Consider the following 17,114-nt stretch of genomic DNA (forward strand, 5'->3'; position numbering starts at 1 on the left):
ATTTACAACACGAGAGAGAGAGAGAGAGAGATGTCTGGTTGGGAAAGAGGGCATAGTATACTACGGGATCAGGCACAATTCCCCGCTTCACAAATTCAAGGAATTCATGAGAAATCCATGACGTGAGAGTGGAGAAGGGTAATTTTGTAATGCTATACAAAAAACTGATTAATTTTTAAAAATTTTATTTTAGTGTGAATACTGTTTATTTTTGTTACATGAGAATGGATAGTTTCATGTATTGACTCATTTATTTCTACGTTCACGTGGTCAATGGTTAACTCTTCAGTTCCCATTAGTAGTAATCAGTTGATTGGCCAATGGCTGATTTTCTTTTCTTCATCTTCATTGATTCTTGCAGAGAAGAGAAGAGCACAATGGCTGAGATCGGTCGATTTCGATTTAGTTATAAACCCGAATCATCTAAAAGATTAATATGTGAATGAATTTTTATTTTCTGATTTTACAAAATGAATGTTTTTCCATGTCCCAAACGCAAAGAAAACACACAAAGACACGAGAGAACACATAATCATTGATTAAATCCTTCAAAATCAAAGAGTCAAACCTTGTTCATCCACATTGATTAATCAAAAACTTTGACACTGCTAACAAAGATCCAAACTCATGCTATCTATATATCAATCCAGCACAACCAGCTGCTGATATTTTTACCAGCAATCGCAGCTTCCATCACCGCCACCGGATCCATCACTCCACCCTCCTCAAGAAATATCTTCATCAGATTCTTGGAGAAGCCGCTCACAAGCGCCACCCCCGCCTGGTTTGCCGGCACCGGCGTCGCCCTCGAATCCCTCAAATTCCAAAACACAATCTCCGGCACACATTCTCCGTATCCCTTCTCTCTGTATTTCCTCACGATCGCCTCATAATCCGTCTCCCACGGATTCATTGAAGCCTCATCGAATTCCATATCGCTGAACACAAACAGCCTCTTTATCATCTCCTCCGCCTTCAACTTCCCCTTCTCCGCCACTTTCAGTATCACATCGAACACCTTTTGGAAATCAGTGTTCATCCCCCACTCCATTCTTCTCACAAACTCAGTCTTCTCTTTCAAGCTTTCCCCTCTCACTCTCTGGAGCTGAGGGTTTGCGCTGAAGGTGATTAGCTTCCCCTTCCATGGCTCATCGCTCAGCTCCGACACCAGAACTCCTAGCGCCACCGAAACCTCCATCGGGATCCCACACATGCTCCCGGAAACATCACAGATTGCAAGGCAATTGCTCAATTTCCCAACCTTGGCCATGTCCTCCACCATTCTCTTCCACTGAAGCTCCGCGACTTCACCGCCGTCGTCTTCGTCATTCAACGACGCGATTATCTCATGAGGAAGCAATGCGCCTGCAGCGATCTTGGCTTTGCCGGACTTCACTTTCTCAAGATACTCCTTGAATCTTTCTTCATCGTGCTTAAAGAATTTACTCTTGTATGTTTTCATAGCCACAGACGCCACTCTTTTGTAAGGCAGAGATCCCCAATCATTGGCCCCGATATACACCTCCGGCAGCTCCAGCGCCTTCCGCAGCGGCACCAGCACCTCCTTCCTCAGCCTATCCCTCACGCGATACGCGTAATGCGCCTCCTCCACGCCTTCATACTCTGCATATTCCGCCCTCGGAAACACCTTCTTCGCTATGGTTTCACACAGCAGGGTTATTTTGTCAAACGACGAATCCAGAGAGGGGCACCATTTCGCGGCGAGGCTGATCTTGTTCAATTTCCCCGATTTCAGCATCTCCATATCCGATCTCAACCGCTGCGCGAAGAGATCGGAGACTTTGTCGTGCAAGAAATTGAAATGGGGATCCTCATTATACCTGTTGACAACAGTCCTTGCCATTTTCAACCTCTTCTCTTCGCGGGTAATTTTCCCCGGTTGCAGACCTTTTCTAGCCCACATCAACTTCGCCTTCACACTTTGCCTCATGAACAACAATGTGAATCTGTATCACAATCCCCTAGCAACTTCATCTCCTCCACACATCCTTGGCCGATTTCCAAGCTTTCCACTTCTCCCCTATCTCTTTCGCCGATGCTCGCGCGTTGGGGCCTTGAAGAATCCGAAAAAGGATCTCGAGAAAATCTTTGTGGTACCCGAAATCCGCGAAGGCGGCCACGTTGCCGGCTAGGGTTTTGGGGTGGCGGTCATGCAGCCACAGCGCGGCGGTGGTGTAGAAACCTTCTCTATCAGATTTTCCGGTGCCTTTGACTCCGCGGAGATTACAAACGAGCTTCAGTGCCTTGAGCGGATCTTGATCCCACGCGAGCTTGAGGCGGTGGGTGAGGGATTGGGGTGGCGTGTCTGGGACGATGTGGGAAGAAGAAATCCAAACACGGATTTGCCGTCGATAGAAACGTCGGAGAACGGTTCTCCGTGAGGCCCCTCAGATTGATTTCTGTTTTGTTGAATTCTGAGACCATAATGTCGACGAAAGCATCGCCCGTGGCAGCATCGGAGGCGGCAGTGGATTTGGGTGGTTCTTGATAGATTTCCGGTGGTCCAACGAGAAGAGTGGTGAAGGGTTTTGTACAAGGGCTTTGAGAATGTATTTGATCATTGACATTGTATGAAAGCGGCAAGATTGTATAGCAAGTTATTTATGATCCACAAACGTAAAGACAAAAAAGAACTATAGCTCAATCACCTAAAATTCTACCGCCTCAATTCAATCGAAACGCGTCTTCTTGCCCTTCCCGAAAGCACGACAACATCCGTACGATGAAACCTTGAGGCTTGAGCGAAGGCGGCTCGATCGCCGGCGATGGAATTCCCTCCAGCCGTTAGATCGTCAATCCAGTGAGCGGGGATGACAATTTATTTAGGGCAGTGGTTACCAGATCTTTCTTATTCTCTCTGCTGTTGCTGCACTCCTTGACGCAAAAAGAAAAGAAAAGAAAGCGGATGAAGAAGAAGCTGTAGCGGCGCTGGATTGGGGAAAATGTAATAGGGCTTTCACTATTTTACTTTTTAATTATATTAATAGTAGTATTTTGCAGTTAAACTTAAGAGGTGCGGTTTTTCGTGTAGAGACAAATGTGTGTGAAATGGCCACACATATTTTAATTGGAGTTAAAAAGAACTTTATTTTATATGCTAAAATAGAATTATAAAAATATTAAGTAAATACTAATTCCTTAGTATAGCAAAGTAGTGCGTATATATAATGATTAAATCAAATACAAAATTTGACCATAAATTAAATTTTACAGTTTTATTGATTAATTTTAATTCTAATTTTACTATTTTGTTTTTTTTAATTAATTAGCTTATTTAAATATGGACTTTTAACATAAATATATTTGTATGTGTACTTATTTTATTTTTAAAACAAATTTGGGATATTAAAAAATATATAGACTTTTAACAATAAAATATTTTGCTCTATTAATTATTTATTTATTTAATTTTGATCCAAAATTGTAAAATTAAGTGTGAGCTAATAATTAAAATATAACAATGACTTTAGCACAATGATAAATAAAATTGCATGACATTTGAAAATTTAGCAAATGCATGGTTAGAAGAATATTATTATATAAAAGTACATGATATAACATAATTATATGAAATTAATGATTGAAATGGTTGTATACTCCGTCTATAATACGTTTAAATTATTTACTACTACTAATTATAATTATCATTGCACTTTATATAAAAGTGAAAATTTGTTTCAGATTCAAATTCATTATTGAATACTATGAATTTATTTTATTTTAAATAATTTCTATTTTTATATTTTGATTTTATTTAATATTTATATTTAATTATTTAATATATGTCCCACATTCGTATCCGTCGTGCATCGCACGAATGGTAGTACTAGTTGTATGAAAGCGGCAAGATTGTATAGCAAGTTATTTGATAATTAGAATGCGAAAGCGCCAAGAAATTTTATAGCAGAGGCAATACCTTGGAGGCCAAGCACAAGACAACATTTTCATCGCAAAATTATTCCTGCCCGGGTTTTATCCGTCCCGTTGGCCCAGACCCGCGTCCTATCCCCTTAAACCCTAATCTTTCCACTTTTTTTCTCACTCCGTTCTCTCTACTTGCCTCCTGCGTTATCATCATCTTCTCACAATTTTGGCAGTCATCTCTGGTGCACCATGGCCGCCGCTCGCTGCCGATGACACTGCTCAATGCCTACGGGAACTTTGGGGATTTCGAAGAGGGATATCGCCGCTCGCTTGAACTCGAACAAGAAAGGGGTTAGGGTAGGGGTTTAGGGATTTTAGAAATTGGGGGATTCTCTTATTTTCTTTGTATCTGATATGGAAGGAGCAGTGAATTTGTAATGCGAGGATGCTGATGCAAGCAGGAATGTGAGTGCTAAAAGTTTGAAGGTGAAACATGCTCTTCAAATTAGTTAAATATATATACTTGTTTTAAATTGTTTGTAGTGGTTTCTTGCTTATTTGAAATTTTGTTTGAAGATTGCGGAAACTGCACAAAGGAAGGGGATTATTGTGATTGCAGATGAAGTTACACATTGTTTTTGGAAGTCAAAAATTCAAAATTTTGCGTGGTTGGTTTCTTGCTTATGTTTACGCGTCCGATGATGTTTTTGGATTGAACCAGAGATTAATCTTGGGATTGTGGACTCTTAGGGCTGAATTGCCATTTCCAATTTTAGGGTGATATGTAACAATTTGATTGAGCGCGGGGGCCACAAGAAGATGTCTAATTTTGTGGAGAATTATTTTTATTTACTTGATGAAGTAAATATTATTATAATAAAAAATAATTATTGATATACACAAATATAAATTTTTAAAATTATTATATTTGTTATAATTATTATTGTAATATAAAGTAATAATTATTATGAAGTAAATGTAATGTGTTTGAAACATTACATTTCTTTAACAACAATATTTATTTTTATTTATACGAACTTTTACGTTAGTTATTTGCTCAAGTAATAATTTTTGTAATAAAAGTAATTATTGATGTGAAGAAAAGTAATGTTATTTTCACTCGTTTTTACTTTTATTTTTAACTATTTCGCCCAGTAATTATTGTGGTGATAAAAAGTAATTATTGTTACAAAGAAATGTACTGTTTCTAATTATTACATTTGTTCACGATAATTGTTACTTTTATTTATGAGAATTGGTACTTTTTAATTTTTTAATCAAATAATTATTATTGTACGAAAAAGTAGTTATTAATATGTATAACAACAACGTTTACTTTGGTCAAGTAATCATTGTTGTATGAAAAAGTAACTATTGAAATGTAATGTTTCAAAAACATTACTTTTTTATGTTAATAATTACTATTGTAATAATAATAATACTTTCGAATATAGTGCGTAAATAATAAAATACAAACAAAATAAAATAAAATAACATTGTAAAAAATCAAAAAAAGTACTACCTCCGTCCCATTAGTAGTGTCTCACTTTCTTTTTTGGATTGTCACATTAGTAGTGTCTCATTTCCTTTATGGCAATATTCTCTCTCAATACCTAATATTTAAATAATTTCCCACCAACCTACTTTATCTACTTTCTACATACTCCTTAATCTCAGTGCCAAAAGAAATGGGACACTACTAATGGGACGGAGGGAGTATTACTTAAAAAGGAAAAAAGTGCCCCCCCCATTTTCATGTTTTGGGCTGCATTCTAGGCTTTCTTGGTGGGTCAGCGGTTTGGGCTGTTCGGTTGCGTAACCTGGCAAAGCCGACGTAGCACGAGCATTACATATTTATATTCTTGAATTTTATAACAGGGTTAATGCATCTAATTCACGAATTTTAATCAAATTAATTTTTTAAAAAAATTATTTTTATACACCAACTTTTGGATTATGTTCAATTTAACAACGAATTTTAATATGCTAACAGTAATTATGTAGTAAAGTAAACAAGTTTTTCAAATTTCAAAGACACGCGTTTAGAAATATTTCTTCTGCGTACTTTGGTGAAGAATAGTTTGATTTTGAAAACTACTCCTAGGGTTCGTAAAATTTTGTTGCAAAGTTCTGATTTGAATTATATGGAGAGGGTTTTTTGGTCACATTTTTTTAAATCTGGAGTCCACTTCCTTCTCAATATTACAAAACGGATGGGGGGTCAGCGATTTCTAATCTGTAGAAACGCTGAGTTTTTCACACGGGCTGACACTGTATCATGGGCTTTTGCTTTAATATGTTATGAAAACCAAACATTATTTTGAGCCCACATATATCCCTAATCTTGGGGTTATAAGCCAAACCAAACTAGGCCTTAGCAGACGAAATCCAACGAGACTTGAGATATCCATGCTTTAAGGAGGAATCACAGGTAAAATCGATAAAACAGACGAAATTGAGGAATATTAACAAAAAATAACAATTAACAAATACGGGCATCAATAATAACATGAATGAATTTATGTTTATTGCTTTCGAACAACGCATCCGAACTAATCCATCTCACTTTCACCCCCAAATTTCTTCTTTCCTGCCAAAGTTGTAAACTTTCACCATCATCGGCGACCGCATCTCCTACATCCCTTACCACCACTCCCACACATCGATTTCTTATTCTATGATGAACTTGCAGACTCTAAGTGAACCGCTGAGGGCGTATATAAAAAATGGTGATGCAAATGTTTGATACGAGCGGCGACAACAGCAATGCAGGTGGCTGTCGGTCGTGGCAATGCAAGTAGCGATACCATCCACCAAGCTGTGGCGGCGCCAACTTTGAGTAGGAGAGGGAGCACGGGATTTGGGTGCGGGGGAGCGATGGAGAAATTATAGGGGGTGAGAGTTTTTATATTTTTTTTCTTTTCATATTAAATGTTTTGATTTTTAAATTATTGATAAATTTTTAAATAAAATACTTAAATATATTAGTATTAATTGTAGGGAGTAATAAAAAGATATTGTGGTAAGAGTGTTTATAATTAATATATTATTAATGTTATAGTTTCAATTAATTTATGCTTAAACAAAATGACTATTTTAAAATTTGCCTAAAAAACTTGAATTTTAAACTTATTTGTAAAAATGACTTGAATTATGATGACGTGGAAGACTCGGATTTTATATGAAAATTAGTACGTCTGCCCGTGCGATGTACGGAGAGTATCAAAATTGAATGTCATTAAAATTTTAATGTATAAATAAATAAAATTATAAACAAATTAAAATATAAGTAAATGCAAATTATTTTTTTAAAATAAAATCATCCACTCCAACTCCAATTATACAATAAAGAACTTGAATTTAAAAACATACAAATTTTAAACTTTGTATTTTTTATAGTTGAAATACCAATTTATTGTTTTAATAGAAAATAACTATAAATTGGTATTTCAAATATTGTAAATACAAAGTTGAAAATTGATATATTTTTAAATGCAAGTTCTTTATTATGTATTTGGTGTGAATTAATTTAAATCCGAACTATATTGTTGAAATCTAAACTTAAATAGCCCAAAATAAAAAGCTTGAAATTTTAAAAATTAATTAAACTTAACAATTAAGAAAAAATTAAGTTTTTGGAAAAAAGAAAAAAAACATGACGTTGTTCTCTCTCTCTCTCTCAACCGAACCCTAACCCTAGCTCTTTACCGTTGATTTTTTCGTTCGTTGATGTCTGCCAGCGACCAGCCGCCGCTCTCGGTGGACAGGAGCGGCCTCAATCTGCCACCGGTTTTGAATAACTTTACTCGTCCTTCTTTTTCTCCTGCTGGCGGGTGGGGGAAACCCTAACCCTAGTTCTCCTCCGCTGGCGCTTCATACTGACGCCACGCGGAATGGCACTACGTAGCACAACGTCTCTACTGTCAAAACTGTGACTACTCCTGCAACCTCTTACGCGAGGATCACCGCGCCGCAGCGTGTCAAAAAGCCTGATCTTCCGGCGCACAATTTTAAAGCGCTGCGCCCTTTCAACCGTGATAATAACAGTATTCTTAAAGTTCCTAAGGATCTTCAACTTGCTCAAGCGTCTAAGTTTCAATTCGCTTTGATTGGCCGCTTCATGATGAACAAGGGGCTCTGTCACGACCGGCCCTAATTAAGGATAATTAAGCCGGGAAAACCGTGACTAATGGAGGGAGATTAGAAGCGGGGTAGAAAGGGGGATAATCAAACAAGGAAGGATCGCATTTCATCATTGTTAACAAAAGGGATATTTATAATATAACGGAGGTTTAGTCGTATAGACTCAAATAACTAGTAAGTTCGGATAACTCCGACTTAGCCAAAATAACATAAAACTTCTGAGTACGCAGCGGAATAAGGTTCTGATTACATGTATGAAGACATGTATCCCTAGAGTTCATTAATACATAATAAGACAAAAGAGTCCCGCTCGTCACTTCATCACCATCGGCAGCTACTCAACCTGCACATTTAGAAATATATGCAGGGCTGAGTACAAAAGTACTCAGTGGGCACGTATGCCTAAGTATAAAAATACATGCTTCAAAACTGTAAATTGTCATGCCATCATAAACAGTACAGCAAGGGAGTTTTTCGCTAAAAAGGCCCAAGCTTACTAAGTTCATTTGTGATTCTTAAAGTTCGTCTGCAGACTAAGTTCTCTTGTAATCTATCATATCTGGAACTTTGTGCCGGAGAGGTGGCCACCTCTCACGGACACTTGACCGGCCAACCCGCTAGATGACTCACGGTCACTGGTGTACACTAGTCAAGGCAGGATAGCTATCAACTGCTCAGGACCCGAATTCGATTGCATCATTGGCAAAGCCAAAGCAGATAGATATCATACTAAAATTTAAACATTTTATGGCAAGACAATACTTGAAATAACTTTAACTCAAAGATTTTGTCATGAAATAACTTGCTTGAATGTAACATTTAAACTCATTTGATATATATGAAACTGAAATTAACAGTTAGATCATCCCATGCATTCATTCGTATAAGAGGCCTACGACACGCAGGGGATCTCTATATACGTATAGTAAAAGTAATGCCCACCTGATTGCAGTGTTTTGCTACTTAAGACAATGATTCTCTTTCCTTAGCGCGATAGGTTACTCAGGCGCTTTTGTTTATTTGAACCTTTGATAACACGAAAACATGTGTTCGAGTGAATAATAGAAAATATAACAACAAATGCAGTGAATCACTATTCACTCCTTTCTCTAACTACCCATATTTCCTTAAACGACTGTATCTAACTCATTTACAATCGTTCTTCCTTTATCGAAATACTTCATGTACCTTTGAGGATGTAGGAAATCCCATTTTATATTATTCATTTATTTATCTATTATAAATAAAGAATAATTCTATATACATAAAACGTTTTCTTTTCCCCATTTAATAATGCCAATCAATATATATATATATATATATATATATATATATATATTGCTACTATTAAAATAACTAATAAGTCATTAATAAATTCTAAACATTAATTCCTAATGAAAATTTCATTGTGAGATTTTAGGAACATTTGTAAAAATACTTTAAAATAAGAAATTAACTATAAAAAGAAATTTTTGAGGAAGATCTAATAATTTTAATATTTTAACCATTTAATAATTAATAAATCTTTAATATTTCATTTATCAACTATTCCATCTAATATAATTCTACCAACAAATTCTCATGAAATCTTTCTCAAAATATATATATATATATATATATATATATATATATATATATATATCTCAATAGCTCATTTATAAACTAAAAGTGATATTTTATCAACAATAAAACTTTAAAATCCTTAATATGAATTATTTTGAATCATTTCAATCTCAACAAAGCTGTATAGACTCAACTTCAACTAATAAACTGCTTTTACTCCGAACTCGTATGGAGTCGAATTTTATATCAATAGAAACATCTTTGAGTCTAGGTATGTTGAAAAAAATCCAAGTAGTTTAAGAGATATAGCGATTTTCCCATCGCCTACCAGATTCGGCAGTTTCTGCCAACTGAAAGTCTAGATTTTTGAAAAATAGCAAACGTTACCGGAATGACCTCAAATTTTATATGCAGATAGCTAACATATATATATTCATAAAATAAAAAGTTTAGAGCTAAATATCAACATATGGTTACTGAAATAATTAACCTAATCATCTTCCTTACGACAGTTTCAGCAGATACGGGCAGTAGACTTCTCGAATTTTAAAAGGGTAGTAAACGAAGTTCAAATGACATGAAACTTTGTACGAATATTCACCACACTCCCATCTATACCCCAGAAATTTCCCATAATATAATAGAAACGGGAATGCATCAAAACAATAGCGTCAACTTACCCCTGTCCAAGTGAGCACTAATGGAAGTTGTTCGCCGGGGATTTTTCTGGTCGTCGTTCCGCGATGGTGTTTAGCCGCGAAGGTCTACGACTTAGTCTTCCTCGTGCGAGGTAGATCAGGCTACACAACGGTGGTTTCTCGATCCTTTTTCGTCGTAAGGATAGTGAGAAACGAAGGCCGTAAGTTGGCCGGTGGCTAAGTCGGGAATTCGACGTTGGCCGCCGAAGGATATTGCGGCCTTTGGTCAAGAAAATACAAAGAAGTCTTCGGCCTTTCGATTGTTGGATTTGGTAGCCTGAAGATGGAGGAACGAGTACACGTTCTCGGTTCAGAGCCTAGTGGCCGGTCGGCGAATAAACGGCCCGGCGAAGGGAGCTCACTTGAGCTCTTACAACTAAGAAATTTAAAATTCTCTCTCTCATTCTCTTGTTGTTGGCGTGTGAAGAAGTGGATGGAAATTGCTTGGCTGATGATTTAAAAGATGGAGTTGTTGGCTGATACTACAAGGGAGTCAAAATGTATCTGCGAGGTGTAGTCATAGGTTGCGGCTGAGGTGGTTGGAGGATTTGGGCGGCTGGAGCATGCTAAGGAATAGGGAAGGGTGCTGCAGATTTTTGCACACACATACACTTTTCCTTTCTTTGTAGTCAACATCCTCATGCTTAGGTAGATGTTAGTATTGTAATAGCTAGGTTGGTTGTGATGCAAATAAATAAAATCCCTTTGGCTTCAAAATTCTAAATCTGTAATATGAAATGCGTATTTGTGTATTTGCTTGATATCTGATTTCTAGATCTCTTAGGATAAATCTAAATTAAATCCGTAGATTTAATTCTTTGACTAGCATCTAAATTAAATCCGCAGATTTAATTTGCTTCACAAGCCGAAATAAATCCACAACTCAAATAAAATAATAATAATAACAACTAATAATATAATTAATATTTCTATTGCACTTAATAAATAACATGACTTCGCTAAGTCAGTTATAACTTTTGAAAAACATCACTGACTGCTTCAATAATATAAATTCAGGATCATAAGCTGAATTCATATCTGGATAATAATCGTTCCATTCACTGATGAAAAATAATAAACACAAAATACTGGATTTAATATATATAAAAGTGCGGGTCACTACATACTACCCCTCTTTACAAAAATTTCGTCCCGAAATTTGCATATCTCTTCTAAATAGTTCGGGGTATTTCTCTTTCATCTTATCTTCAAGCTCCCACGTGGCTTCCTCGTGTCCGTGGTGTCGCCATAAGACTTTCACTGATGTGATTGCCTTATTCCTGAGTTGTTGCACTTTTCGATCTAGAATGGCCTCTGGTCTCTCTTCATAGCTCAAGTCTAGGCTAAGGATCATCTCTTCTTGGTGGATCACATGCTTTGGATCGTAGACGTATTTTCTGAGTTGTGACACGTGAAAAACGTTGTGAACGTTTCCAAAACTTGGCGGTAATGCCAACCTATAGGCCACTGGGCCTATCCTCTCTAGAATCTCATAAGGTCCTACGAATCGGGGCCTAAGTTTTCCCTTGACGCCAATCCTAGTTATCCCCTTGGTAGGAGATACCTTTAGGAAGACCTTGTCTCCTATTTCAAAATGTAACTCAGTTCGACGTGCATCAGCGTAAGATTTCTGTCTATCTTGTGCCTCCTTTATTCGCCCTCTGATCTGGCGGACTATCTCAACCATCTCATTGACCATGTCTCGTCCTAAAACTTTTCTCTCACCCACTTCATCCCAATAAAGTGGGGATCTGCATTTTCTTCCATACAACGCCTCGTAAGGCGCTATATCAATGGTCGCCTGATAACTATTATTGTAGGCAAACTCGATCAATGGCAGCACCGATTCCCAATTTCCGCCTTTGTCTAACACCACTGTTCTTAACATGTCTTCGAGGGTCTGAATCGTCCTTTCAGATTGCCCATCTGTCTGTGGATGGAAGGCGGTGTTGAAATTTAGCCTCGTGCCTAACTCCTTCTGTAAGCTCATCCAAAATCTAGAAGTAAATTTTAAGTCTCGGTCTGAAGTGATCGACACGGACACGCCGTGTTAGCACATAATCTCTCGAACATACAACTGAGCTAGCTTGTCTGACCCGTGTGTGATCGGTATTGGTATAAAATGAGCACACTTTGTGAGTCGATCCACTATTACCCAAATGGCAGTGTTTCATTTCCTTGTCTTGGGCAAACTGGTCACAAAATCCATTGCAATGTGCTCCCACTTCCATTCCGGGATTTCCAATGGTTGTAGCTTTCCATATGGCCTTTGGTGTAGGGCCTTCACTTGTTGGATGCTAGGCATCTCCCTACAAATGACGCTATGTCTCTCTTCATGCCTTCCCACAAAAAATGCTTCTTTAGATCTTGATACATCTTTGTACTCCTGGAGTGGGCAGTATAAGGGGGTATCGTGAGCTTCGCTCATGATTTTATTCTTAAGTTCATCATCGTAGGGATGCATATCCTTCCCTCGAAGAAGATAGTATTATCTGATGCTTCTTGATAATTCTTGATGCCTCATTTCCTTACCGTTTCTCGTAGCTTTTCCATTTTCTCATCATTTCTTTGTGCTTCTACGATCATCTTTCTCAAGCTATGTATCATTGCAACAACGCTTGCTATCGTTCCTGGTGGTTTGACCACTTCTATGCTCATTCTACCAAATTCTCTTATGAGCTCCATCTCTCGAGTGATGAGAGATCCCAATTTAGATTGAGTCTTACGACTCAATGCATCAGCCACTACGTTGGCCTTGCCTGGGTGGTAGTTAATACCACAGTCATAATCTTTCACTAGTTCGAGCCATCTCCTTTGTCTCACGTTAAGGTCCTTTTGCTAAAAAAAAATATTTCAAGCTTTTGTGGTCCGTGAATATCTCGCACCTAACTCCAGATAGGTGATGTCTCCAAATCTTTAGTGCGTGCACCACCGGAGCCAACTTTAGATCATGAGTCGGGTAGTTTAGTTCATGTAGTCTAAGCTGTCGCGATGCGTATGCTATCACTCTTCCTTCTTGCATTAATACGCAACCAAGTCCATTTTTGGACGCGTCTGTGTAGATCACGAATTCCTTGTCAGCTGTTGGAACGGCTAACACTGGTGCAGTGGTCAACTTTTCCTTGAGTTCTTGGAAGCTCTTCTCTCACTCCTCTGTCCAAGAGAATTTTATTCTCTTCCTGAGTAGTTGCGCCATTGGCCTTGCGATTTTGGAAAATCCTTCTATGAACCTCCGATAGTAACCTGCCAATCCTAAGAAACTTCTTATCTCATTAGGGTTAGTAGGCGATATCCATTCACGCACTGCTTGCACTTTCTCAGGGTCCACTTTAATCCCTTCTGATGACACAATACGTCCTAAAAACGTGACTTCGCTGTGCCAAAACTCGCACTTACTGAATTTGGCATAAAGGCGCTCCGTCCTCAATGTTTCTATGATAATTCTCAGATGTTCCTCATGTTCTCTCTTGTCTTTCAAGTATACCAAGACATCGTCTATGAATGCTAAGACAAATTTGTCCAAGTACGGGTGGAACACTAGATTCACGAGGTCCATGAACACGGCTGATGTGCTGGTTAATCCGAATGGCTCAACTACAACTAGTAGTGGCCATATCTAATTCGAAAGGCCGTCTTAGGTACGTTTTCCGGCTGGATCTTCAACAGATGATATGCAGACCGCAAACCTATCTTTGAGAACATACTCGTCCCCCCTTGAGCTGGTTAAAGAGGTCGTCTACCCTTGGTCCAGTTCTCTATAGTCTAAGCACATTCGCAATGTGTCATCCTTCTTCTTGCGATAGCTCTTGGGTATATACTTGTCATATATGCCCACCTTGAATTATCCTCAAGTCAGATTTTCTAACTGCTCGCTGCCATTGTTTTCATTCTTGCTTTCCACCAGGAATTAGCTGACCCAGTCAGCTAAAAAGGGCACGCAAGTTAAGCGCTCTTGGTCATTGCAGCGAAAAAGCTGAAAATGCGCTCCATCTTTCGTACATATGTCTCAGCTTGGCCGGATCTCTTGTCCCACTGAAGACAAGTGGACTTTGTCATAGGAATAGTTCTTCTATTCTATGTTCTAGTTGTATAGGTGGTGAGGCCATGTTTTGTTCTAGCCCTGGTATTGGGCCTCTTCCATCATCTCAGGGAATTATTTCCCCTTCTCTCGGACGCCTTTGCTTTGTTGGCATTCCGATGAGTCGACATATGGTCACCAATGTAATACACATATGCATATCGTCGATTCTGTAAATCATTTTCTTGATTCTCAAATCTCGCTCATACTCTATCTCATGAAAGTATATAAATAACATAGCAGAAGTGACTTGCCGCAAAAGACTGATAGGGTCGCTACATAGACATGGGAAATTAGTATCAATGAGGACTATTTCATCAACATTTGAATATAGATATGGTGATCTATTCAAGCATTATACATGATGAACTGGCTATCTTGCAAATTCATCATGAAAGAGCTCAGTTCCAAAATGCCCTATTAACCAGCGTTTCCGTACTAATACTAGTCAAAATAACTAAGCCAACATAGGGGCATACAAAAGCATCGAAATGATCATCGTTTTCGAAATACACAAATAAGGTCCTACTAAATGCACAAGAGATTGTCTGTATGCATTACGTGCTTGACCCTTGGGTTGAAGCATACGTGTTTGACTGATTTAATCTGATGAGTATCTGTTTGTCCTTGGGTTACAGAAAATCTACCAACAGCTAGTAGATCGCAATGATTCAAATCACAAATGGCAATTAGGCAAAGTGTTTCAATAATTTGCCAAACAATTGAAAATGAATAACCATAGGGTAGAAATGAATTGACTGAAAGGTCGAAACGAAAGGACCTAATAGTCTGAACCCGTTTGGCTTTTCAGATGAAGGTTTAAAATATATAGGTTTAAAGACCCATATATGACGACTACTGAGATTTTGGCCATGTGGACTGGCCAGGTCCGACACAACTACTTCTCAGTCACTCGGAAATACTTTTCCGAACTTGGCAACTCTTGTTCATTTTGCTGCAAAAGGTATATTTGGTCTAAAATCACCACTTTCTTCTTAACATCTTGAACATGTCCTTGAGAATATTCTAGAGCTTCTCAAACTTGGAGTCTGCCTCCTAGTTTAATGCAATCCTTAAACATCTTCTATAGGCAAAAATAAGGTAGGCTCGACCTTACTCAACAATCTTCCTCTACATGATCTTTATGTAGTACTTCTAGTACTTAGTGTTCCTTCACATAGCGTTTGAAATGCAACCATATAATTTGAAGCACTCTTCCGTGTTATTGCAAAAGACCTTCTGAATCATCACGCATTCAATAAGGAAATAGCTTTTACTCATCTGAGCACCTTTATAGGGTATGTGTCACCATATGTAATGCTAAGTCATGAAATGACCTTAGTCAATGCTCTCATTCCGGCTACCAGACTAAATGCCTAATCCAAGACGTTCTAACTGAGGCGATGTCCTCGATAGGTTAAGGTATGTATACTTATCTTGAGTATATCCTTAGGGTCTCATTAGAATCTTAATTCATTTGTTTCAGCATTGATCCACTGTCGGCGCTTCTAGCTATTATTAAACTCTGAACCATCTTCGAGAACTTCTCTCGTCTTACACACTTGCGTAAACTTTTATGATCAATCATAATGGTTGGTAATTGCTAGTACCCATATCACATCTCGTCTTTCCAATTCGTAGTAGGTGATCGTAATCAATAGGGATTCTCAGTCATATCCTCATCTATTGCGATAGGTACTGTAAGTAGAATGGTTCCGAATATCTGAAACTATAAGCTGATAGCTTTAATCGTAATATTATAACATTATATACAAAGCATTTTGACCCCTCGTAAGTCTAACTTTGAAGTTCATACATGAATCATGAAGGTTATCCTCAAGCCATAGCTAGTGATAATCGAGGCTAGAAGCGAGTCTCAGCTTATTAGGGATTAGCTAACTGATTACATAAGTCGCACTCATCGCTATAAGCAATATCATGCTTAAACTATCATCGAATAAGGCAATAGTCGATTAGGTGCTCCGTCTCGCGTGAACAACCTGAATGAAGAACTATGTCTGCGTCAGTGATTCGTGCGTGGCACTCCGCTTGCACTGCTTTCATTGGATTCTCTTCCTCTTTCTTAGCTCTTCACCATGGCTATAGTGAAATATAACTGAGTTTCTAGCTTCTATTGTTCTTCTCGTAACAGTGATCATGCATTCTTAACGCATCTAAGTTCATTGAGATATCTAATCAATCAATAAAGCATAAAACTTGAATGTAAGCATCAGTACATTCATATAGAACGTGAACTTCTCAATGTTTTAAAATCATTACCACCTTCTTTCTTGCTGAGCATGACGATGTGATGAAGTGATGAGCTTTGGTTGACTAACTCATATATACCAGTGATCATACTAGAAAAATTGGTTAACTCAAGGGTTCGGAGCAAATAAACCTGCTCTGATACCACTCTGTCACGACCGGCCCTAATTAAGGATAATTAAGCCGGGAAAACCGTGACTAATGGAGGGAGATTAGAAGCGGGGTAGAAAGGGGGATAATCAAACAAGGAAGGATCGCATTTCATCATTGTTAACAAAAGGGATATTTATAATATAACGGAGGTTTAGTCGTATAGACTCAAATAACTAGTAAGTTCGGATAACTCCGACTTAGCCAAAATAACATAAAACTTCTGAGTACGCAGCAGAATAAGGTTCTGATTACATGTATGAAGACATGTATCCCTAGAGTTCATTAATACATAATAAGACAAAAGAGTCCCGCTCGTCACTTCATCA

General features: G+C 37.9%; 1 pseudogene; it reads right to left on the bottom strand.

Annotated features, from left to right (window-relative positions):
- Nucleotides 1-563: 563 nt before the first annotated feature.
- LOC131006394 (uncharacterized) lies at nt 564-2,983 on the bottom strand (annotated as a pseudogene).
- Nucleotides 2,984-17,114: the final 14,131 nt, after the last annotated feature.

This window comes from Salvia miltiorrhiza, chromosome 1 (genome assembly GCF_028751815.1).
Source record: "Salvia miltiorrhiza cultivar Shanhuang (shh) chromosome 1, IMPLAD_Smil_shh, whole genome shotgun sequence".
NCBI classification, from domain to species: domain Eukaryota; kingdom Viridiplantae; phylum Streptophyta; class Magnoliopsida; order Lamiales; family Lamiaceae; genus Salvia; species Salvia miltiorrhiza.